At 47.5% G+C, this 23,498-nt stretch overlaps 1 protein-coding gene across 7 annotated transcripts in view; it reads right to left on the reverse strand.

Annotated features, from left to right (window-relative positions):
* LOC142582334 (irregular chiasm C-roughest protein-like) overlaps nucleotides 1–21,943 on the reverse strand; it is a 940,430-nt gene extending 918,487 nt beyond the window's left edge. For 5 of the 7 annotated variants that reach the window (XM_075691926.1, XM_075691928.1, XM_075691927.1 and 2 more), the window contains exon 1: nucleotides 20,253–21,943. The gene's annotated coding sequence lies outside the window, so the exon portion shown is untranslated. The remainder of the gene's footprint in view (nucleotides 1–20,252) is intronic. The other 2 variants (XM_075691923.1, XM_075691922.1) reach the window with 2 other exon arrangements.
* Between the last annotated feature and the right edge of the window lie 1,555 nt (nucleotides 21,944–23,498).

A 23,498-nucleotide genomic window follows, 5' to 3' on the forward strand; every position in this document is an offset into this window, starting at 1 on the left:
GTGCCACGGGGAAAGCGCAAGTGCTAGACATGCAAAGAGACGCCGCGAGCATGCGTAGCGTCGAAGCTCAAAAAGACAGGCCGCGAACGCGGTCGCTAGATTGATCTCGACGGTACGACGCTTGTTGCATTCCGGACCCTCTCCAACGAAGCAGCTCGCCGGCCGATATCCGCGGGGTGGTCAGACGCCGCTTGGTGACGACGGCTCAGATCCTACCGCTCCCGCGCTACGCTCAGAGAAGACAGCCCGGCGTCGCCCTCATCCATGGCCAAGCTCGCACTGACTAAGGGAGCGCGGCGCTCCTCTCAGCTCCTCTTAGCGCGCTGAGTCACGTGATCAGGCGGCGACCTAGCTGCGGAGAGCGCATGCGCGAAGCCGGCGGCAGTGGCTGCGGAGCTCGCGTGGCGAGTCACGTGAAGCGTCGCCAAGGCTACGGCGCGGCTGCGGTCAAACGAAGGTCAAATTCGCGGTGACGGCGAAATTCGGCTCGATTAGGTTTGCAAAGCTGAATTAGTGTCACTGTCACCGGAGGGGGCGTCTTGCACAATCTCTCTGCAGTTGATTCAGCTTCTACTTCACCAGGCTGCTGCCATGTCATAGCGTCTTGATTCGTCACAGTCTTCGCCGGTGAAGCAGAAGTTAAAAACGAAGACTACGAAGAGCTTGGTGAGCAAAGCTCGCTTAATTCGCAGAACCGACCCAAACTGACAAGAGCTAGTGCTTCTTCGTTGCCTGCATGTTTCTTCTCTGCATGCTTCTTCTCTTGCCTTCTCTCTCTTCTTCTCTTCTTCTTGCCTTCTCTGCATTCATCTTCGTTGCATGCAGAGAAGAAGCGATGGGGGGGGGGATTATTTTCAACCAATCCCACTTCCCACTCGGGCGCCGTCTCTAAGTGTGGATAACGATCCCGCCATAATAAGCGTGGGAACAGGGGTCCCTATCAAGCCTGCCAAGCGGGAAGAGGGGCTGCTGATCACTCCTGGTAGGAGTGATCGGTAAGCATGGAGAAATGTCACGGTTACTTTAATCGTGTAAAAAAACTGCAAACGCACGCTTAGATAAGCGCGGATTTTTTTAGAGTATGGCGTGGCTGATGCCGGCGCGGCTTCTAAAAAGTACTGCAGCACTCTAAAAAAAATCACGCTTATGTAAGCATGCACTTGCAGTTTTTTTACACGCTTAATCTAAGCGGAACATTTCCCCACGCTTACCTGATCACGCCTACTAGGAGTGATCAGCAACCCCACTTCAGGCGTAGCATGCATGATAGGCACCCTTGTTCAGATTATTATGGCATGATCATTCCCCATACTTGGAGACGGCACCTGAGGAACGGCGCAGGATGGGAGAAGAGGGATGGGGTGGAAAGCATGTCCCATCCCCCCTAAACTGCGTGCGCGGCAGGCAACGAAGAAGCACCGGCCCTTGTCGGTTTGGGTGGCTACACCGAAGTGAGCTTTGCTCAACAAACTCTTTGGCAGTCCTCCTTTTTAACTTCTGCTTCACCGGTGCAGACTGTGAGGGACCGAGGCGCTTTGGCAGTGGCAGCAGGCCAGCGAAGTAGAAGCTGAACTGACTGCAGAGAGATTGCGCAAGACGTCCTCGCCGGTGACAGTGAAACTAATCCACTAAGACGGGGCATTTCAATGACGCTAAGGAGCTTAAAACGCAAACAAGCCCCTTAGTATCCCCTTGCACAAAAGAAGCAATGCCCTCTAAACCGTGTTCTGGTCGCCGCGCGTTCGAAGATACCGAGCCCTGTGCAGTATAGGGACGTTAGAACAGCATTATCCCCCATTAAATCCTTATTATATTGCACTTTTTTCCCGATTGTTGGCCGGAAATACCTGATAAAATTATTTTTCACTGCTCTCTTTTTCTAAGACAGGCGCATATTCTAAGCAGGGAAACAAGTATGACAGACAAATTTCTTACTGGAATAGATCCTTTATTCATAGTATTCATTCCCTGAATATAGAATAGAAAGAAAGACCTCAAGACTGGTGCATTTTCACGGACTCAAAGCCCGCGCTGCAAATTTTGGGATGCTTCCTGCGCCACACCGCATATCAGGTTCTGGCACTGCAGATCACCGAGCTACTTTCATGCGCTCAAGAAAAACACCACCGCATAGTGTTCCAATGGATCCCGGGACACTGTGGGCTCAACGGTAATGAGATGGCCGATGCTGCAGCAAGAAGCGCCCTTAGCAATGGCCTGCGAACTGTAGTGCCATTCTCCAGACCGGACATCACATGCCTCCTGTCTGAATTAATGAGGAGTGCGACGAGAAGGTACTGGGCCCAGCCAGACGCTCGTCACGTCCGCCTTAAAAGGCTGGATCCCGATATGAAATTTCCTATTCTGCGTGGAATTCCACGCCCTCATGTATGCCTGATACACAGACTGCGAATTAGGCGTCGCCTTCACGCGCAAATATTTGCACATTATTGGACGGACAGACTCCCCGGACTGTTCAGTGTGTGGTACTGTAGAGACTATAGAACATGTGCTCGTGGTGTGCCCTGAGTATGCGCGCGAAAGACTGACAATGGCAGATACATTGAGACATTTACAAAATGGACCACTGTCGGAGGACCTCTTGCTAGGCACATGGCCACAGAGTTGCCAGACGACAGAGACAATGCGTGCATTTTCACGCTTCCTAGGTGACACGGGCCTGGACTCACGCCTGTAATACCAGTTGTGTAATGTGTCCTTCGCTTCGTTCCTCCCATTATCATCCCCCATTGTTACCCTTTTTCTTCCCCTCTTCCCCTTCTCTTACGTATAGTAGCAGGCCAGATGCTCCAATATCCGGCCGACCTCTCTACATTTTCCAATCATTAAAATACTTCTTCTTCCATAGAATAGGAAGAAAAGTTGATGTTTAAAAACACAGCTTTCAGAGCTAAAAGATTTTCCGATCGCTGAGATAAAGAGAGAGAGAGAGAAATAGAAGGCAGGAAAGGCAGGGAGGTTAACCAGACGCACGTCCGGTTTGCTACAATGCACTGGGGAAGGGGGCATGGGAATCAAGAGAGAGAGCACAGTTTCGCGCACAGTGGAAGGTTCGCATGGAGTCTACACACGGTTCCCAAGACCTGTCGACTTGAGGTATTTCAAGAGCGCTTTCGTGGCTTGCTGTGCCATCGACGCGTACGGCCAGGGTCCAAGGATCCTCATTACAGAAAATGGTCTAGAGTCCAGCTGGTTCAGTGCTGTCCGGAGAACTTCGCACTCGACGTCGCTTTGGGGACAGATACATAGGATGTGTTCAATCGTTTCTGTGGTTCCGCAAGAGTTGCACATAGGCGTATCCCCCATACCAATGCGGAATGAGTAGGCCTTCGTAAATGCCACCCCGAGCCAGAGGCGGCACAATACTGTCGCCACAGAGAGGGAAATCCTTGATGGCACTTGTAAATAGCTTTAAGGATCGATCCAGCCTGTGAAGATGGCACTTAGGGAAGTTGGGAGAAGACCAGTATTTGTGTGTCATAGCCTTAGCCACAATATGAAGCTTTCTTGCCGCGTCGGTTCTTGTTAAGGGGATTGGGACTGGTCGGAAATCCAGATGGGCGGCTTCGTCGGCGAGGTCATTACCAGCAATGCCAGTATGTCCAGGTAGCCACTAGAATATAATTTCATGACATTTAGCGATAGCTTGATGGTGATCTCTTATTTCATATATCAGCTGCTCATGAGTACTAAGAAAAGCTAAGTCTCATATGAGCTTGATTTAAATGCGGAACGCAGTGAAAAAATTCTTTACTCTTGCTTGCGCCCATGATGTTTCATTGCTTGTGCCTGGCTTTATAATTGATTGCATAAAGCCGCGCAGCTGGCCATATGCTGCCGGATAGATTACAACTTTCATACAATGAAGGCACAGGCACATTACTAGTGCCTTTTCTAGGGCTGTGTCATCGCTCATCTTAATGCTTTCCTGCTCATAGCCGCAGATGAGGAGCCTTCTTTCCGCCCAAACAATTCAAGGTCCCGTAAGGTCATTTGGCGGTATCTGAAAAAAAAAGGTATTTGCAACCAAAGTATAATGCTTTAGAGGTGAAAGCACATTTATTTCGACTAAAACGGTAACTAACGACCGCTTGCCTTTTCACTGCTTTAACATTGATTGCACTTCTTCTGGCATGTCTGCTATTAGCCGCTCTTAAAAGGTTGCAGTTTGGAAATTTTTAGAAGTAGGCGGTATGGGAAAGGTGGTCAACTGACCGCAGTAATCAGAACATGCTTTGCAAGCCTGGGTTGCAGGTTCGCTTCTAAAGCAACATAGGACGGCTCAGGAAATTTCAGTGTTTAATTGTGATAGGATCAGGAGGAACTTATTCATTAATTTTTTAAATATTAATCAATCCTACCTCCAAACCTTAGTTCGCTTTCAAATGCGACCTGAAAAACAAAGGAACACTGCACAAAAAGAATTTAGGTGAGAAATATAGCTGAAACTGATATTCGTTCATCATGCGCTCCACAAAAATCAAGTTTAAAAACTCGAACACAACTGGCAACGCATTCGAAGCAACCTTTTAATATTCAAGCAAAAATGAGCTAAAATACATAATTACGCTTAGTTTCCAACACACTTGAGATGCAAATTTTGACAGAAATGACATTCTATGTGAACTTGTCCCTGCGGTCTCAAAAACTCAAAAGCAATTGGCTGTATTTTTTGTAATGCACTTTTTACGAGAGCGACTGTAAGCCTGAAAAACATTTCCTGCAAATTGTTTAACCACAAAAATGTGTATATGAATTCCGAACATTAGTTCTTCACATTTGCTTTTCGATGCCAAGCAAGCATTGTCAAAAACACCTGGATCCTTGCTTTGCTGTCACCAGCTATGAACTGTATCGCACAACGACTTCATCGGGTGCTCAAAGCAATATAAATGTTTCCCTTACCAGTTCTATATTTAGCAAATACGTGGGCATTGCTTTCAGTGCGTCGTGATGTTGGAAGAAGTCTTCATCAGGCTTTTAATGAGGTGATGAGATACCTCCACTCCAGAAGCAGCTTCTCTTTACATGGTCTGTTCAAGAAGCAAAAAAGAAAGAACTTTTCTGACTGAGGAGTGAAATAATCACTGTCAGTATATCACTGACTAGGAAACCGCGGGAAATTTATTTTTCTTTCTCAGCGTGTAATTGTATTTGCACATAAATAACGCGACCATAGATATAACGCGATGGAGGACCTTTGGACTATCAGAAAAAGAAAAATATATATATATATTACGAATATAACGCGAACTTCCGCCGCAGAGAAGCAGGAGCGGCTTGCACGAACATTTAATAATGAAAATAATAACTAATTTAAGAACGCGTTCCTAAATATTCCATAGACAACAGCTAGACCGCACAAGAAGGCGTTCTTAAATTCGTTATTATTTTCGCTATTAAATGTTCGTGCAAGCCACCTCAGGAAACGACGCTTAGAAGCCGATGCTCGCAGGGCTTCATTCATCGTTACTGCAAATTGCCGTCGCAAAATGAAGTCAAAGGAAGAGAGCTGACGCCTTTGTCGCTGCCGGCGCGCACGGCGTCGTCCTCCGTGACACAGACCAAGGTTATCGGACCAGCGTGATTCAAAAGTGCCCGCGATAAAAACAAACACTTTCGCAGATGAGTGGTTGTGCGCCGCGCGACCTCGAAGACCGCTCGCTTGACGCGCCAGCAATACAGCGCCGATCATTTTGCTCAAGGTTGCGATTAATACACCGTAACCACATTGATGCGCCACTAACAGCGTTATAAATCATGAGAGAAACCCGGTACAAAAGGCACAGTCGCAAATCTTAGCTCACCACCCTTGTCCGAGGTGAAGCGGCAGCGGGCACGGAGAGCACGGTGTGCAGGCGAATATTCAATTAAACAAAGAAAACTGAGATGCATGATATTCGCGTCATGAACCAAAATATAACGCGAAGCGCGTCGCGACTTCACAAAGTTCTAAAATAAACTCGCGTTATAATCGTTCGAATTTCGTATACCTTACGCCAATGAACAGAACATTTCAGAGGAATTCAGCAGTCCTGCGTTAAAACTTGTTAGAAAAGCACGAGACTGACCATTCTTTATTTCGTTCAAAGCTACTGCTCCCGTAGAAGGCTATTGCTTTCCAATAAAATGCATCATCAAGGCAAATTTTGCAACACGCATAGTATAAGCACACACCGGATATCATCGCAAATAGTTGGCCGCCAATGTATAACAGCGAATCACGAGTTGTTCTTACCTGTATATTCTAGTCGTTCATAAATGGTAGGTGAGGGGCCGCATTATATGCACCATCCATATCAAAATGCTGTTCCTAAGGCGTCAGACGTCGGTGGATTTTCTCTCGTAAACTCGGCACAGTCGCACTTTGTATGCACGCACCATCCGCGTTGTACGCCAAGAATGTCTGTAGAAGTGAGCATGGCGATGCACACCAACTCTGGCAATTAGACCGAAAGCTCTGTGCTGCAATGAACGAACGTCGTGACAGTCTACCGGATAATCCACACAAAAAATGGCAGAGAGCAGTCTTCAAAACACCACTGTCTTCATCAGCCTCCCCAAGAAAATTTCGTATTTTCCGCAGTGTTACGTTTCGCCTACGACGCGCGGTTTAGCCGGCGCGGCTGCAACGGACGCCGGGGCTTCGTTCAAAGCGGCAGACATTTTGGCCCGTTCGGCGCCGCCGCTACGCCTCCCCGCCAAGCGCGTCCAGGCATGTTCTAATGCCACGTGTCTTCATGTGCGTGTGTGTGCGTATGTGCATGTTGGTGCCCACGCTTGTCGAAGCGCGGCAGCCGGGGAGAGGAGCTCCCCCAACTGTGAAGCGAGGGGGGTCTGACCGGCGCCGACACGACGTATGCGCCACCTTCTCATCCCATTGTGCCTGACCGGCGCCGACACGACGTATGCGCCACCTTCTCTTCCCATTGTGCCTGACCGGCGCCGACACGACGTATGCGCCACCTTCTCTTCCCATTGTGCCTGACCGGCGCCGACACGACGGCTGCGCCACCTTCTCATCCCCACGTGCCCGAGCGGCACAGTCACGTGCTCGTCTATAGAGGGGTTCCTTCTTGCCCTCAACTGCGAGAGTATAAAAGCAGCTGCCCCCGGACGCCAAGGGAGGCTCCGATTTCTTCTGTTGAGTAACGTGCACTCCCGTCTCTCTACTTCGGTCAACCTGACCGCCAACTCTTTGCGATGTTAGAATAAACAAGTTGTTTTGTTGTTACCTGTCGACTTATGCTTTGCCGGGACTTTCGGATGCTTCCAGTTGTACCCCAGGCCGCCAGGCCAACGCTACCCTTGGGGCTTGCGACCCAGGTGCAACAACGGGCGTCAGCGCCGAGTTCCCAACAGCAGGGAGGTGAGAAGGCACCGAGCGTTGTTCTACCTCGCCAACGCTCCGTGCATATCACATGACATGTCACGGTCTCCCTATCCGTATATTTATATACTTGACGAACAGTTCCCGCGTGAGCGCTGTGCGGGATGTTAAGCGTGCGATTTGCGTTTTTCACCCGTACGGGGATCGTTCCCGCTTGCATATAAGACCGTATCATGACACAAAGTCTTGTCCTCACGCTTACATGAAACAACGCCACGCTTATTTTTGGTCCTGTGGTGTTGAAACGTCATCCACGCCTCATTTACGTGCGCGTCACGCTTAAGCTTCGAGTTTAGCGTGAGATTAAGCGTGGATTTTTTTAGGGCGTACACAATTCGCGCCACACATACATTCAGATTACACATACTATGGTGTCATCTCGTAGTCTCGTGCGGCACTCTGCTTTCCTCCTCACTCTTTCGCCATACTCCCTCTCCTCAGTTTTCCGCCTCATTCTCTCATTGTAGCTTCCTCCTCCGCTTTCCTCCTCGCGGTCTCTTCTTTCGGCTCTTGCTGTGCTCCGAATTCCCTTTCATCTTTCGCTGTACTCGTTCGCTCGGTTACGAGGAATAACGCCGACGCTCGCCGCAAGAGCGGGCGCCTAACTTCACTCTGAAAAGCTTGGAGGTGATAAACCTTAACGACAGAAGCTGCATCTCCAACATGAAGCCGGCAACAAGGCACTTTACTCCAATGAGTAGCTTCCCAAATATACCACAGAAAGAAAAGCAGAGAACAGAAAGAATATTTTGAAAGCGACTGCGTGAGATCGAATAAAGCTTGAAGCCCCTGGTGATTACACGAGCCATCTAGCGTGTCACAAGTGGAAGCATAAATGCATAATATTAGTTAGATTTTTTTTAGAGCGCATGCTCTTAGGCGTCGTTCCTACGTTTAGCTTCGGCGTCCCTCGGCGTCGTACCTCGGGGTAACCGATCGAACGAGCAGGGCGAAGGATGTAAGAGCGAACACTGAGCGCAGCGGGGGATGAAAGACGGCGATAGCGAAGTGCGCGCGAGGATGGTGGACGAGGAGGGTGCCGCGGAACGATGAGGCGTAAGAATCAGGAGGAGGTTTTGGCGAAAGCGTGAGAAGAAAAGCGTAGTGCCGCGCAAAACGAGCTCTGAGGAGACGACCGCTACGAGACGGTGCCATCGTCTGTTCACCGATGGCATGCGGCAAGCCTGCTACCATATATGGAAACAAAGCGCTGCATGAGCGGAGGTCTGTCTGCGGCGGGTACTGTGAATCGCGCATACGCGTCACCCACGCGCTGCATCTCGCGATCTCCCGACTAGCGGGGCAGTTGCACCACACTTCGCTTCGTTTGCAATGTGCTTCACGAAACAAATGGCGCGTCATGGAGTATCGTAATCGTTGGTGATTTCTTTTTTCTTTACTGCTATGTTGCTTTTCTAAGTACATGGGGCGTATGATGGATTCCAGCGGTGGATTCGACACGTTGCGTTTGACCCTGGTAGATTCCGTATCAAAATTTCTAGTGCGGCTTGCAGAAGAAAACGTTCTGACGATGCATTTGCATTTCTTGTGCAGACATATTGTTTTCGACGGTCTATGTTAAAGAGGCCAAATAGCTGACGTAACGACGGCTCAGTATTCTGTTCTTACGCACTCATATGTGGAGGTATGAGGGAATCAAGTGGACGAATGCGTCTTTATAGGTGCGTGGGCACGCGCGCGCGTTCAACTATCTGATAGCCACGTGTAAGGCATTTGCCATGCTACCCCTAACTTCCACTTCACGATATTCGTATATTGTTTTCAAAAATCGGCTTTTAGATCCCGTCACGGACTTCAGGGACCACTAGCGCATATTCCCGTGCTATTTGCGCAGCGTGCTACGTAATTGAGCGCGTTGCCCTATCAGCTATAGCATTTCCAATCACGGCTTCCTATTTCTGTTATTATTATTATTATTTTTTGCATTTGAACTCTTGAGCACGCATATGCATTTGTTAGTAGGTTAATGCCCTTCCTAAAAGAGCATCTTGTATGAACCCGTTTGGCTGTCTGTATCTGCAATTCTATTATTTTTTTTTATTTACGCTACTGTTGGGCGTAAGGCTGTTACAGAGTGGGATTTAAGGCATCACAATTACAAAACTGGTTGTTACAACAATAATAAGTTGTCAAACATACAAACTGGGTTTTACAACAGTAAATTACATCGATGAAGTGTCAGTCATACAAAGCGGGTAAAAGTCATAGAGAGAGAGAGAGGAAAGGGGAAAGGCAGGGAAGTTAACCAAAGAAAAAGATCCGGTTTGCTACCCTACGCTGGGGAGAGAGGGGAGTGGGAGGTAAAGGGGTAACAAAGTAGCGATAAAGAAAGAAAGGAGCATAGACACACAATCACAATCGGTCACTGACACCGCATACTGTCATAATTTGAACAGTAATATAACACCTTGGCCATTACTCTTCTCATTCATGAAAAACACTCAAATCATAAAACAGACTATACGTGGTCTATCTGCTAGTTAATAACAAAGTTATTACAATTAACAAAGTTAATAACAAAGTTATATATATATATATATAGACAAGAATGGGTGCAAGCAGATTTTTCAGGTTTGTAATGGCGTCATTATACATCTTTTTACAGATTGCAGCTGAGGTACACTGCATAACCGATGATGGCAGGGCGCTCCAGTCTGTTATAGTTCGAGGTAGGCATGAATATTCATATGCGTCGATACGTAGCTCTGGCACATCGAACATAGAGTCATCTTTTACCTGAGAATTTGCTTTTTTGGGGGAAGCTAAGTACTTTGCAATGTCGATGTTAAAAGGGTGTTTAGGAAGCACAAATAGGAATTTTAGTCTTGCTACTATGCGCCGCTTGGATAAAGGCGGCAGTTGAAGCAGGTTTAACATCGCTGTCACTGAGTCGGCGAAAGAGTACTTGGACAAAGTAAACCGCGCAGGCCTTCTTTGTACCATTTAGAGTTCGTTTATTAGACCCATTTGGAACGGGCCCCATATGATGCTTGTGTACTCTGACGCTGGCCTCACATAAGAAAGAAACGCGGTTAGTTTGATAGATCGAGGCTCGAGATTGCTGCGCAGAAACCAAAGTTTTTTTTTGGCAGTGCTCTTGATATTTGTGACATGCGTTTTCGACCTTAGCTGCTTGGTGATAGCTATTCCTAGGTATTCTTGTGTGTCAAATGTAGCGAGTATTCGGGTGTTCGCAAAGTATTTGTCATCTAGGGAATTATTTATATTGTTGGATACCCTGAAAGCAACTGTCTTTTGTTAATTTATCTTCATCTTCCAGTTTTCACATCACATTTCAATGACAGCAAGAGCGTCATCCAGCAATTTTTGATCATCGACGTAAATAATTTCCCGGTATAGCAGACAATCATCTGCGTACAAACGTACGGTGATGCCCTCAGTAATAACGGAACTGATATGATTATTGTATGTCAAAAATAAAACAGGACCTAAAACAGACCTTTGTCGTACGCCTGAGCTCACAGGTAGGGTTGTTGATTTTATGCCATTGAAGCACGTAATAAATGAATGACAGGTTATTGACCTCAAAGGGGCCGGTCAAATCACATTGTATCAAATCTGTTCTCAACACAACGTCACATCACCGCGTTATGCTGTTAAAATGAAAATTGTTTCAGACGCTCTGTTAGTATCCTGGGCAACGGCAAGGTCCGCTGGCTCTAGTTGCGTGGTTCACATAAAATGTGATCCCACATTAACTTTTTTTTAGGTCCATGTTTACATATCAGTACATCAGCAACTGCTGCAGTTTTTGTAATGCAAACACACCTCGTCTGCCCCGCAAACCCATGCGATCGCACCCATATCGCACGCTTCCACAGAGGAGACTCGTGTGCCGCGTGTCGCAACGTCGAGGAGAATTTGCGCCGTGAGCGGATCTTACGCTCGCCCGCCCCGCCACCGCGTGCGCCTCGCTGCGGGCAACTGTAACGCGCCGCCGCCTCCTATCGTGCCGGCGAACGAAGATGCCGCCGGCGTCACCTCACGCCGCCGCTCCTGTCGCAGTGCACGGGAGCGGCTAGACACGAGATCGTATGCAGGCGCGTGTATACAGAGTCAGATGTGGGCTTGGCTGGGAGTCGGCGAAGCGAGACTCCCGCTACTGCGGCGACGCTTTCGCATCGGTCGCGCTTGCGCCTCGTGCGGGGCGCGCTCTTCTCCAGAGCACCCGATCGGCCGGCGCGGTCTCCCTTTGTGGACGAGAAACGGCGTATTCGGCACGGTATGGCCGATGGCAACTCCCTTTGTGGTGACGTAGCCGAATCTTGCCTCTACTTTTTCTTCTATGCCTAGTCGTACTACTTTTTCTCGCTCTCTCTCTCTCTCTGATGTGGGGCTCAACCTCTTGGCTGTCGGAGAGTGCACTCCCAGTGAGAAGAGGACGTATACCGCATATGCAGTTGGTATGGCGCCTACTATCCCCGTGTTGCAAGATTTCATTGATTAACAGGGTTCAAATCTTTAACGTTCGAGTAGAGGCGTTTTATTTTCATATGGCCCATTTTGTAGATTAACTGCATTCAATGTGTTAAAGTTCTGGCCAGGAAGTGTTCATTTTCTTCTTATCCGCAGTGGTGGCTCGTCCGCTATGGCGTTCTTCTGCTCAGCACGAGGTTGCCGGTTCGATTCTCGTTGCGGGAGTCCGTATTATGGCGGGCACGGTACACAAAAATTAAACTAACGGACGGACGGACGGACGGACGGTCCGTCCGTCCGTCTGTCTGTCTGTTTTCTTCTTTTATTTTTTATTTTCCCCTTCCCCGTCCTCCAGGGTATGGTAGCGAACCGAATTTGTTGTTCTGGTTAACCTTCCTGCCTGTCGCCCTTTTCCCGCCTCTTTCTGTTCAAAACTACTCAGTCAATCTATGCTTCATTTTTCCTATTCTGGCTATACTGTTTAAGGGTGTTATGTATGGCGCGATCGTGTTTGATTGCTTGTAGCGTGCTTTTGAAATAAACCTGACGCTTTCTTTGAATGTAGAACAGTTGTTTCAAAAGTATCCCACGTATACAATCGCGTTCCTGATCTATTGCTTTGATGAAATAGCTCGTAAATCAGTCAAGTGAACTAGGCATCACTCTTCGTTCGGAGGCCTTCTATTCTATACTGTGCATAAGAACAAGAATGAATTAATTTGTCAAATTTCTGAAATATATACGAACTACATAATCTATCTAAACACCCTTCCTTTGTTTTCGTTCTGTTCGTGCATCCGCATAGGGGGCAAGTCTAGGGGAATCCTGTTCCACGCCCGCACCATGGTCGCCCTAGCTGGCTCTAGCTTTCGCGGTTCCGGTGCACAGCGAAGCGACAGCCGGCCGCGCTGTTTCCGATTTGACTCTTCGTTTGCAATCGCACTGGCGTGCGGCGAGGAACAGAAGGCGACAAAAAAGAAGCGCCGTGGCTAGTCTGTCGCGTGTTGCAAAGGGGGGATTGTAGCTACGCGTTGCCTTTCGTTCCTTCTAGCTGCGCTGCTGTTTTCCAGGGCCTGCATGGGAAGACAAAATTGTGCTCCGTTTCGAGTTTCGTGAGACGCAATGGGATCCCGCTGTCGCAGCGGAGCGACGGCCAATTGCCCCGCCTAGGGGGAAAGGCCTCGTTAACCGGAATTGATCAAGTGGGTCGGAGAGCGTCGCGTCCCCCTCCCTCCTCGCTCTTTCTGCAGATTTTTTGGCATTTCTTTCCCCTTGTCTGACGACGCTGCGCATTTTAGCTGTCTATTGGCTGCTTTCGATTGGACATTGTCTAGCTCTACGATCTTTATTTTCGAATTACGCTGTGGGCGGGCACGCAACAAGCGGCGCTCTGCCCGAATCTGCAGATATGCTGTAACCGGAGCTTGGCCACACGTCATGAAAGCGCAACGCATACATAACGAACGCATACAGCGAGCTGCAACTTCTACACAGAAACGAATGATGTTGCTTTTCTAATAGGCTTGGCAGAAACGGCAAGAGGCTAAAAGGAGGGATCAGTTACGCGACGCGGCTGCCTATACGCCCCCCGCGACGGATAATTAAATGTGCAGAACGCTGCATCTTTAAGAGTGACCATTTTCTGATTATTGTCCCCCTTTCCGCGCTCACGGAAGTAAACTTGACATTCGCACGTCCGTGGACGACGCCCCCCCCCCCTCCAAACACACAGAGAGAGAGAGAGAGAGAGAGAGACAGAAAGATACAAATAAAAAAAAGAATATAGCAATTTTACGCCTAACCCGGCTAACCTACTAACACTGACAAAGGCACAAACGGTACGGATCAACTATAGAATATAGATAACCAAACATCGGCGCGTAATTTGGTGGCAGAACTCACGTGACGCTTTTTGTCAAAATTAAATCAAAGGCCACCTATCCGACGTTAGCTCTTGAAGCATTATAATGTTGAAGTATACATAAGAAGATGAGCACATATGCCGAGCGCATTGAAAGCATTCCAGCACTAACTAAAAGCGTAAGAGGGACAAAGCTCTTGCCAAAGTTTTAAAAATGCATATTCGCAAAACAACCGAAATTCGCGTTTTTGTTGTTCGAGTTTTTTTGCGGGCTCCTGATATTAAAGAAAAATAACTGAAAAGGAAGAAACAGTAAAGAGCGTATGGCTTGTTAGGTTCATTTTGCTTTGTCAAAACCTTGTGTAAGTGAACTCGAAAGAACTTCTTCAGGCAAACACAGCTTTCGAGCAACAGCGTCATATGAAGTAGCGAGAAAATAACACCGAAAATAGTAAGGTCCGCATCACAAATGTCGTTTCTGGCGAAAACGCTGCGTACCGACAGAAGAATACAGCCCCTCATCCTCTTAGTTCTGATAGCCTTCACCGGCAACGAGCGACGTACGATGCTTCCTCGAGCTGTGATCTGTATGGCGAAGTGGGGACACAAGAACATCTGACAAGAGATGGCAGAGTCTGGGAAACAGGCGAAAATACAGAAGGGTATCCCATTGCGGCGCTAGCTTGAGCAGTCCGAAAATAAATTCGACTCCCTTTTTATTCCGGACGCGCCCGTGTCTCGTCAGCCTCGGCGCGTCCACCTGCCGTGTCCTACTGCGTTTCGTCTAGTTCCGTGCAATGCTGAGAACGCGAAGGAGGTACACCAGTTAATTCAGGCGCGAAAGCATACGCGTCCTATGCATTCCCTCCTGTTCTTGCGGCCATCACTTCTTTGACAAAACTACTTCACCTGAAAGAATGTATCATGGTGGGAGCTAGATCTCGTGCCAGCTGACCAGATTCCGAACTTGAAAGGCATTCGAAATTAATGACCTTTTCATCGCTGCACGGTGGAAAATGGCAGTAGAGGTGCCGTGATTGACCAGTGCCCTGGAGCCTGCCAGTCAAACAGCTGCTCTTGATTTGCGTCCGAAAACTAAAGGTCTAGCTACTCAGCATGACTGACCTAGCTCGTCGGTACTATTTAAGGCATCACAAAATAAAATCATAAAACTGCAGATGACCCTTGATAGCTATTTACTGCAATACGGCGCGCTTGGTGAACTATTTCACTGTTATGGGCCATATTAAATTGCACGCAACTAGTATAGGAGAGCAGCAACCCTACTAGGTCTCATCTGGCGTGAACCAACTCGATCAGCATGCTCTTTGCCGTGAGGCAAGCACATTGCGCTATCGTGCACTGTTCTAGCTATCACATAGGACGTGTTTGTGTTCCTGGTTCGCGGTGTTTGTTGCCTGACTTTCTGTTCGCTAGCTTGTTAGCGAGGGCGTATTGCTTTGTCAAATTCTTTTTGCGGTCTATTCGCTACATTTCTTCTTTCGCGGAAAACCTGATTAAACAAATCGGGCCGCAGGGTGGATATAGCTGACGTAGCACCTTTGCTTATAGAAGATTGCGAGCATTACAAAACGCAGCTCCCGGCACTAATAGCGCTTGCTGTCAAGATAGGAAGAAAACGCGCCAATGATTCAGATTTGCCGATAAAGCCCACAAGCGGTAGCGGGAGGAAAGCGAACGCTCTGAAGGGCCTAAGTACACCGTCATTTGCTGCGATATGGCGCAGAAATAGAAAAAGAGGGAAAGTTAATGACTACGAAGGGGGAAGTGTAGAAAACGGTTGCCCACGACTAGTTGTTAGTGGTTCCTACATGTACTTCGGCCGAGCATTGACATTGCTTGGCACCGTCTGTCCGGACATACCAATACATGATCCCTGGATGAGCGCATCGAGCAGTGTTTATGCATCTAAGCCCTTGCTCCCTTTTCTACTATGTATGAAGCTACAAACAAAAACAACAGTAGAAAAAACGGCATTGTCTGGCCCTTCCTTGCATATTGTTATATTGCGCTGCTTTTTTCGGATCCAGTAACGAACCAACTAGAGAAAATGCGTACGCCCCTGCAAAAACAGCAGAGTTACGCGTGGTGTAAGTAAAGGTGCGTCACAGACGAATAACTTTTGCCTGCATAGCAACCAAATCGCTAGATAAAGTCAGATGACAGAACTGCACCGCCTATGGTCGGTGAACACCAGCACAATAGTCGTACTGAACTACAGACACGCATCCTCAGTGGAAGCTGACAGGTGCAGTGTTTTTAAAGCTCCAAGCTGCACGAGTCGGCGTGTTGCTAACCTCCTGACACATGTCACTGCAATGGATCGCAAGAGAACAGCCTAGAAGCACTCGTACATACGCCGACGCCAAGGTGCGGCAAGGGTTTCGGCCACACCCCCTTTTGGCGTTCCTGGATTTGTCGCAGGACTCACTGACCTACTGCGTCGTCACATCGCCAATTAATGAGAATTCGCTTTGTTCTCTTATCTTTTCTTTTTTTGCTACGAAATACTCTAATCCCCCTTTGGTTGGCTGTTAAGAATGGTTTCTGCGCTATTGAGTGTGCAAGCAAGCCCGAGCTACTCGGCCTTGATGGTGTTCTGTAAGGCCTCACGAGCCAACAAACTTGTTTTTTTCCCTAACGTGCAAACCACATTCTCGACTTCGGGATGAAGCTTTAACCCTGAAAGTTGCCTTACGAGATCATGTAAACATGTTTAGCTCAAATCTTTTCTTCCTGAACGGGTGCGTTTACGACAGATGTACGTATACCGTGCGTCCCTGAGTTGATGCAATCGCTTGTATGAGGCGAAATTAGCCGCTTCCTTAATGGTTCTAGTGAATAAGGCGCGGCTTCTTGTTCATGTCAAACTCTTAAATGCCCTCCATGTGTCGCATATGGAACGTCTTGCACAAGCGTTTTTCTTGGTAAACAATATAAGTGCTATATATGTTATCTTGTACAAGTATGCGCGCTTGTTGGTGCGCTTATTCAAAGATGCCTATCACTGCACAGATCAAGCACGCAACGCACCGCGTTCTTTTTTGTTGTAATAGTTGTTGTTGTTGAAAAACAAACGTTGTGCGTAGCCTGCGGAACACAAACGACGAAGCCAAGTAACCTTTCAAACTTCAGTAAAAGCAGTAAGTATTGCCGCTCCCGATAAGGAAATATGACAGCAGACAGTACGTACCTCAAGGAGAGAAAAATGTAGGTGCTACCAACGAGAGACGCTGGCATTGACGAACTGATATGAAGCAAGACCCCCCGCTGTAGCTCAGTGGCTAAGGCGTTGCTAGAAGGCGAGTTCGATCGCGGCCGCGTTATTCTGATGGGGGCGAAATGTAAAAAAAAAAATGTTCCTTTACTGTAATTTGAGTGCCCATTCAGTAACCTCATAGCAGTCAAAATTAAGCGTACCTCATAATTGTAACGTGGTTCTGGGAAGTAAAACCCCAGTATTTAGATTATGTGGGGCAAGATATTGGGATATAATTGGGTCATTACCGAAAACAAAAGATAACGCTGAATTGTTTACGCAACGCCCTAGCGATTGCGATCAGCCTTTCCTTCACTGTATTTTCTGCGATGAAAACTTGACATCTCATTCAGTGTCATACAGCAGTAGCTTGTTTCTCGTTAAAAGTTACGACACACACACATACACACTCATAGACACACAGACATTTCTCCTTGAGGCGCCTAAATGCCCGATAAGTAGACATATTTTCACGCGTAAGTTAAACTTATTTGACTTAGCCTTTACAGCTACCGAACCATAAGACAGGAAACATGTCCTCAGTTTCCCTCTTCAAGATCATTTTTAAAAAACGGCTAGGGTCACTTCCAATGGCCGATAACTGTGACACTGAGCCACTGTGTGTTGGAAATATTTTAATAAAACAGGAGTTGTCTATCATTCAAAATTTAGCCTTGAGCAACTGTTTTTGAATGCGTACTCGTGCTGCTAAGCAGACAGTCCTGCGTGACCAAGTTTGAAGAAAATGTAAACATACCTTTTATGCATATACTGTTCAATATCCGTATCCGTGTGGTCGTTAGCACGCAGAAGAACCACAAAGAGATCAGGCAGAGCTTGTTCTTGTTTATATATATATATATATATATATATATATATATATATATATATATATATATATATATATGTGTGTGTGTGTGTGTGTGTGTGTGTGTGTGTGTGTGTGTGTGTGTGTGTGTGTGTGTGTGTGTGTGTGTGCGTGCGTGCGTGCGTGCGTGCGTGCGTGCGTGTGTGTGTGTGTGTGTGTGTGTGTGTGTGTGTGTGTGTGTGTGTGTGTGTGTGTGTGTGTGTGTGTGTGTGTGCGTGCGTGCGTGCGTGCGTGCGTGCGTGTGTGTGTGTGTGTGTGTGTGTGTGTGTGTGTGTGTGTGTGTGTGTGTGTGTGTGTGTGTGTGTGTGTGTGTGTGTGTGTGTGTGTGTGTGTGTGTGTGTGTGTATGTGTGTGTGTGTGTGTGTTCTTTTTTTTCTTGTCTGTAGTTTTAGCGCGGAACGCTGACGAGTACTTAGTGTAATTAGTGCCGCGTGGATAACATAAATCACATGGCTTGTCATGCAATCTGAGAGGGGGCCATGATGCTGCCGAGTTTGCTAATCAGGTTTACGATGAACGCGATCATCACGCGCCACTGGAAGGAACCAGCTGCGAAAGTAAAAATACACGTGGTAGCGCATTCTGGATGAACAGAGCTTGTTCAGGCGCCATTTAGCGCAGCATATCATATCTTCCCGACAGTTTGTGCCCTGAAAATACACAGATAAATAATAACCGAAAGCGCGTTAACACAAAAGAGCGGCACTCGCACTTGTGCGCGACTCGTGTTCATCTTTATGTGTGCTTGTTTGCTGTCATCGTTCGCAGCGAGAAATTACTGAATACGCGTCTCGGAAAGATTCTGAAGGTCAAAAGGAAAGACATCAATCACGCCAAAATCAAGATAGGCAGAATTTGATGGGTATACAGTTTTCTCATAGTTTTCTACTAAATAGTTCCACCATCTCATTGTGGAGGTGTATTTCTTAGCGCATTGCACAACTAGCGGAATGTACTCGTAAGAGCCACCGTGCATTGTTAGTGGCCGTTCCCATGCTTTATTTTGGATGTTGTTCTTATAAAGTACCAGGGAATGTTGAGATTAGCGCAACAGCGATTCAAACTGGCAACAGGATGCCACCCATGCATAATGAATGATAAACGTCTACCGCTGACTCTAATTTCGATGAGCTTTGCAGCCATGAGCTCTGGATAAAAAAAAAATCTCCAAAATTTTTCTTTCATTTTTTTCGTGTGTGTGTACTTTTAGCATTGTCAAAAAGAAGCTAGGAGGGATTTCTGCCTCCATGCCACGATCATGACCTATTCTAAACAACACTAACTGCGCTAACACGGTAATCTCGACACCCTTGCTGATAATAGGCGTAACTGCTTGAATTCACTGAAACTTGCTTGTATGTCGTCCAAGCACGTTGCACAGATTGCAAACTCTGCGTGACTTCAGCAGATAAGCACCCATATATCTTACGTCCATGCATCGTCGAAATTTCAGTCATGAGGTTACTGCAATGTCACGCAGAACGCGACTATGTGGCGTAATCACAACTGTATGCGGTGTATTTTATAAACATCAGTTAAAAGGGCAGTTATCAAGAGCTGTAGCCACGTTTTAATTGTCCACTCTTATTAGTAAGTGCGTCCAGCCGCCTTATGTGAGTGAACCGGAAGTGACTACTTGACAAATTAATGTCACATTTTAAGTAGACTATTTCGATGCTTTTCTTTATATTACTTTCCACCGTCATCTATACCGGCGTACTCGACGCACATTAGGCTGAGAGGCGGACGCTCTCCTTTTCAGGCTGCCACCATCGAGCTCCTTTCTGCTCACAAAGTCGACCTGTCAGTGATTAAGCAGCGTGCAAGTGGCAACTCCGGCCGGCATCGGAGTATACGCAACAATGGTCAGCTCTACAACAAGGTTATTTTCTTCCAAGCGTCTGTTTCAACACTGGCAAAACGCACAAAATTTATGCGATGCCATTTAGCGGGCCAGTGAAATTACAAGCCGAATGACTGCAACCGTATTTCCACAGCAACCGTTTTTCATCATGCAATGAAACTAAAAAAAACTAAATATTTTGTATGAAATTGCGCATAATTATTCTTTACACTGTACACAATTCAGCAATATAAACGACACACGCACAAATTTTTCGCGTGTTGCTAAGTTGCACTGCTGGGAAGCCGATGGCGTTTGCAATAGATTAACCTGGCTGAAGAAAGATATAGCTGAGGAATTACCTTTCGTATTTTACTCCACAATATGTTTAATGAAGAAAAAGAAAGCCCGGCGTTTTCTTTTTATATCCCCTTCAAGCGGTAAGAAAACCACCAGCAGAAAGAAAAATTAAAATAGAAGAATAAAAGGCATTAATCGGACACATCTGATATTGCAATCATGTATACGTACCTTATGAGCCTTGAGAAATTACTCCTAGGTAGCCTTGTCAAAGTTTGTCTCCATATATAGCTCCCACGTAGCACTCATATGCGACAACTTAGCGTACATCCGAAACCGAACCGTGGCTTTCGCGTCTTTCACACAGCACAAAGCACCACACTGCTGTTGCTGACTCCGGGTTCAGGAGGGCTCCGCGAAGACTGCACAGGTGAGGCGATTATTCCATCAGGTTGGTGTAAGTAGCACCGCGTCCACTGGTGCACACGTGGTCACAACGCTCAGCTTCTGTGAAGTGATGATAGGCGCTATAAAAAAAAAAAAAAGAAGTTCTAGGAAGTAATAGGAAGTAACCTCTCGAGACGCAGTGACACACGCTGTTCAGTTTACGTGGACAAGATTCTTTCTTCGTGCGAGTGTTTTGCAGATAATATGAACGTGGTTTGGGACGTTCTATAGAACTCGGAGGTTTTTGAGGAAGGAGAATATAATACGTGAGCTCGTAATACTACAATGTGAGCTTTCACGGCGCTTAAGCTAGCATCTACTCTAAATGCTTACAAGGTTAAATATTCAGTATATAATAGTTCACAGTTACACGTCAACATGTGAGTATGAGATGACTGGAAGTCGTTCTGCAGTGCTTCAACCCTAACTGATTCTACCAAAGGAGTTTGGGGGAGAGCAAATAAAAACAATGTTTGAATATATTATTACCGCGGATGTAAGCATCCGCCACTCTTCCCCTTCGGATTAGAGCATAAACATCCTAGAAATCTCAGAGAGAGAAAGAAAGTTCACCCGTTTCCAAATGTGTGTCAGTACTGCTGCCACTACACCACATCTAGGTTACGTCGTCAAACATGAAAGCAACTTCTTCGCCGCGTGCTTTCTTTCGACGCTTGAGAGCCACGGCAGATCTTGGGTTTTCACGGAACAAAATGCGCACCAATACTAACAATAGTGCGTCAAGCGATGTCCTTTTCTTCGTGACTCGTTGCGGATGTTCACGCGACAGACAATTGCAGGCGGTGGACGAACAGACTCCGCCTAAACCTACTCGTATATCGTTCTGCTGCGGTTATCAACTCACTCCTCAAGTTGACTTTCCCACTGCATAAAAGCCGCTACACACAAATGCACACTGTCGAGCAAGCTTACGTCACATATGAAGGCAGGCGACACAGCAAAGTGAACTACGTCTTTTCGCGTCGTCGAATTCAACAAGCACCGCTACCAATCACTTCTCCGGTATCCACTCGTTGCAAAATGTACGATCCGTCAGCAAAAAACGAGCACCGTCCCGTTAAGAAGCCAAGCTATTCAGCGTCCTTGCAGCAAACGAGGGAACAGCCTCCGACAAGCGCCGATGTAAATGATGAGAGCGCACAGCGCCGACAGTGGCTACCGGCCTTCGACGACGTCCACTCTACATCGTCCGCACTCCTTGAGGCGAAGCAAGAATGAGATGGACTTCCCAGATGACCGAGCTGCAGCAACCGGGCTTTCGAGGAGTTCCGGTGCTTTTCGAAGAGCACGGGGGTGGGGGGGGGGGGACGGGAGGGGGGGGGGGCGGTCGTGCCGGAGTGCGCGTGGCTAGTGACGGCGGGGAAGCGAGCGGCTTGCGTTGCCGGCACCAGCAAGGGACCTACGGCGCGCCGTCCCGAGCAAACTGAATGGGACTGGAGCGGCGCTCTGCGCGCGCGAGCGAGCGAAGCTCTGGCGGGTGCGCAGACCGGGCTACAAGGCAAGAGAAGGAGAGAGAGAGAGAGGTAGCACCAAAAGAGTGAGGAGGAGGCCGGTTGGAGCAGTAGCGCGCCTGCGGCCCCCCCCCCCCTCGCCCTTAATTGATCCTCGTTGCTCCGGCGGCCGCTGTGGGCGCTCCAACGAAGTCGTTCGGCTCTTTTTCTCCGGCGTTCGTTCACTCCTTCCGTTTTCAGTCTTCTCTGTTCCATTTCTGAGTGATCGGTGTCGCGTGTTGTCTTTGTTCACATTCCGCGGACCGTCTAGCAATACACATTCTCGCTCTCTGACTCGTTCGTTTGCCTCGTCGTGTCTGCCTGCGAGCAGGAGCCATCCTCTCTTCCGTGCATTCTCCTTTCCCTTCACAGCGGGATGCGACGCTGCGCGTCCTTACAGAAGCCCCAGAGGCTCGTGACTGCGCGAAATGGATGATGACTTTCTTTTTGGTAATATCGTGTCAAGCCTGTCGACAGGTTAAGCTCTCCCGATATCCATTTAACTATCAGTCTTTCTCCCGCGCTAGTCGTCGCCACAGCAAGCATTTCCGTATCAGCGATCGCTGCTCATTTCTAAAAAGAAAAAAAAAATTAATAAGTAAACGGATACAACTTTAACTGAGCACTCGCTACTTTATTTTTGAAGAAATTGTCCTGATTTTCGTACGTATTTTACAGGTGTGTGTGATTTTCACTAGCAAGCTATGTCTATCTAGCAAAGTCTAGCATCCTCTGCCCATTGCATGAGAAGGGCACCTGCACGAATAACCCTTGGGGAGCATTCGCTAATTGCCTGTGCATGTCAATTTAATTAGTGATTTTTGGACACCGACAGTAAGAATTAAAAGCACTTGTTACTCTTGTCTGATTCGATGTAGATCCTGCCTGAATCTGCATTCAGCCATGCACGATGTAAAGCATGGCTAAATACTGATACGAAATACTAGCTTTGGCTCGTAATGTAGAAATCTAGCGCACCTCCCAAATTTCTCAGGCTGTCTTTCCTTACTGCTCATCGCATTGAGGATGGCCGTCAACTGTATTTCGGCGTTGGAGTAATAACCGATGCGCACGTGCACCTGCAATGAAGAATGTCTTATTTTTTGGATTATAATATGAACGCCTCACAAAAGTTGGATTCCGTTGACGTTCCTTGATAGCACGACATTATTGGGAATTGCTTTCACAAAAGCTTACTCAGCAGTAATTGGACTGGCTGATAGTCCTGCGTGTGATGTTTGCGGATGCGAGAGAACATTGACCACTCATTGTGCCACTGTCCTCAATTTCAAGCACAAAGAGAATGTTAGTCCAACACATTGAGGAAACCACATGATCGTCCTCTGAGTGAACAGACAGTACTAGAGCAGCGTCCCCACCGATCATCGGCTCAGAAGGCAGTGAAGGCACTTTGTGCTTTCTGAGAACGTATGGTTTGCACGAGCGGCTTTGACTGAAGTACTGTCTGTGCACGTCTCTATGCCCTCTCTCTCTCTCGTCTCTCTCCCTCCCATTCTCC

The sequence above is a fragment of the Dermacentor variabilis genome, chromosome 5, assembly GCF_050947875.1.
Source record: "Dermacentor variabilis isolate Ectoservices chromosome 5, ASM5094787v1, whole genome shotgun sequence".
NCBI classification, from domain to species: domain Eukaryota; kingdom Metazoa; phylum Arthropoda; class Arachnida; order Ixodida; family Ixodidae; genus Dermacentor; species Dermacentor variabilis.